Here is a 3,055-nt window from a genome sequence, read left to right as displayed (position 1 = left end):
ACCACAGTCAAGTCAGAAAGCTCGTGCTACACAACGTCCGCATATGAATTCCAAAATAAAAGCCGTTAAAGATGCTGCACCCTTTTTTAAAAAAATTCACAAAAATAAAAGCGACAGTTATAATCAATTTTAATTTAATCTTTTTTTGTTTCCTTTTTGTCTCTTTTCTAAAGCTAGGCCTAAGTGTTGATATCTTTGTTTCGCTGTATTATGTTGCAAACCACTTTTAACTAGAGTCAAATTCCATGTCAACATACTTGACCAAGAACATGAGTTCGAGTTTATTATCTAAAAGCTACAAATTGAAATTCAAACATACAAAATTGTTCCCAGATACTGATTTAAAGTGATCTAACAATGAGAATATGTCATTATTTGTGTAATTATGAATAAATTAAATAAAATGTAGTTTTTTTCCCATATACTCTATTTGTACTGTCTCTGTCTGTTGACTTGTCAGTCCCATAAGCACTTTAAAACACCTTAAATGAAAAGTATTAAAAAAGTGCTATAAAAATAAAGTGTGATTGATAGCTTATATAGCTTAGCCTAAACAAAACATGACCATTTTTTCTAAGGATGAAAATAAATTAACAACATCGTCAATGCCTCAAAGAGAGCTCCATCAATTTAGCACCTATAGCACTGACAGACTAATGGTGGACAGCATAAAAAAAAATATTAAAATTGATGCAGCAGAACCTGCTTTTTATTCAATTCATTCTTCTTCCTTGTCAAAGTCTGCCGGGGGATTTGTGTGTTATGCTAGTGGCCCATGAGCACATCGGCCTGAGCAAAGACGGGGAACAGACTACAAAGTTCTGGTAAGTTCACTTCTTTCGAAGTCCACAACTCCAGATTTTCTTTTAAATTTTCAGACCAACATTGCCTCAACTGACATGTATCAGATTTCGTGTAGCTTTCTCTGGAGCCAAACAGATTTTGATGTGTTAAATCCGTAGAGTAGGCCTACCTCTTTAAATGGTTGAATTGCCCGGTGTTCAACTGAATGCGACTCAACTACTTTATTTTGAAAGAAAAATTATTTCTGTCTTTCTGTAACTCCGCCATCTTTACGCAGGCAGAGAACGTCGACGTAAAATGACTGACAGCTGGGTGGGATTTTGGGGCAGGCTATGTGGAAGATTGACAGCCTGTCTGACAAATCCGGAGCCGCAGCGTCACCACTGTCCTGAAACGCTCTACCTCAAATACTCAACCTGTCGTTTATTATTGATGAGAGCTGCCGGAGAGACTGAATTATTGAACAGGAGGTCAGCAGTAACCACAGCTGCCATTTCCACCCAATAACAGACCCTTGTCTTATGAGTGTGAAAATATCAATGCGTAAATATTTCAGGAATATCGTAGTAGCTATTTGTGTTTGTTATATTTGTCTTGAACAAATGATTTTTTTGAACATCTGACACCTGATCTTAATTAGTCTTGATTAATTTAGAAGGCCACTTAAGTTAGCATTTTAGTATTTATTTTAGTAAGCCTCTTTCTTGAGTTTGCTTTGTATTTCTTGTTGTTTATTTGGTCAATTTGGTTTTATTTTATAACAATTAGGCAGGGATGTATGAATGAATAAACCATCAAGAAAACACAAAACCTGATTTGAACAATGGACTTCTTTTGCCGAGTACATTACATTCCTATGGTGTATCAGAGACTGCTTGATTAAGTTTGAGTTTGATTTGATTTTGGACAAACAGCCACTACAAAAACAATACAGGGATAAAAATAAAACACAAAGTCACTCTAGACTGCATATTGAGTAACAGGTCAATGCATGAAGTACAATACTGCAGTTGTTCACGTTATATAATGAAAATTGCCAGTTTAGGAGGTATTGCCTAATTTCATTGTCCTACTTGTGCTATGTGCAAATTAATGTTGATGATGCTGCCTAAACGCTGTTAACACTTTTCGTGTGTTATTGTCCTTTTTAATGAAGACGTGCAATTAAGTTCTGCACACCAAAATGTCAGCTTGTTCCACTATCTAACTTGTACCATGAACATTGAACAAGGAAGTTGAGAGCACACACACACACACACACGCACACACACACTTTTGAGATCTGGTGACTGTGAAGGCCACAGCAAATGATTCACATAATTTTCATCCTCATCAAGGTCAGGGATACAGTCATTTCTGTTAACTGTTTAACTACATACAGTATAGTATATGTAATACGTACTGTATGCATATGTCTGAATTTAATATGTCTGTAAACCATAAGAACAAGGTGTTTAATGATGGTTCTGAGCTGGATTTATGATGGACATGTGATCAGTTGATTCAGCTGTCATTGTCCTCTCAGACTGAATTCTGTCATTAACATTAAACATATTGAGTTTTTATTGTTCTGACCATTGAACCCTGAAAGTGTAACCAGTATGAGTAATATTGCCCTCATATATGTCACAAGTCATGTAATGCACAATGATTAATCAATTATAACAAACAAACAGTACACATGTTAAGTTTATAGTAGGCTAGTAACAAAGTCTTCTGATGATTTCACTGAGTTTAAGTTAACAAAAAATTGTTTGCGATGATGAATCATAAAATATTTAGTGGAAATCACAATTACTTTAAAAAAAACCCATAATAACACAATAGGTATGGAACAATAATCACATATCTCAAAAATATAAATGGTGATAGTTTTACTCATAATTCTCAGCAGTTACAGTGAGGGAACACAAGGAGGAGCCCTTTCTACACAAACACACAAGAGAAATTGTATATAATGTCCTAAAGGTGGTTTTCAGTGATAAATATGAGTATGACATTAATAAAGGGTCATAGTTTCAAATGAGCCATGAGCAAAAGTTAGTCAGTCACCTGCAATCATAAGTGTGAGTCATGAGTCATCAAGTCTGCAGCTGTAAATGTGAATAACCAGTTTATAAATGGATTTTGGTGCAGGTGTCCTGCAGCCATTTTCCCAGAAGAAAAAAAAAAACAGTCAAACAGTTCATTGGAGGGGTCTGTATGAATATCATTCTGGAGGAGGATTTTCCACAACCTGGCAACTCAAAAG

This window comes from Seriola dumerili, unplaced genomic scaffold (genome assembly GCF_002260705.1).
Source record: "Seriola dumerili isolate Sdu_G_001 unplaced genomic scaffold, Sdu_1.0 BDQW01000002.1, whole genome shotgun sequence".
Lineage (NCBI taxonomy): Eukaryota > Metazoa > Chordata > Actinopteri > Carangiformes > Carangidae > Seriola > Seriola dumerili.
Note: the sequence above shows the minus strand (reverse complement) of the source record.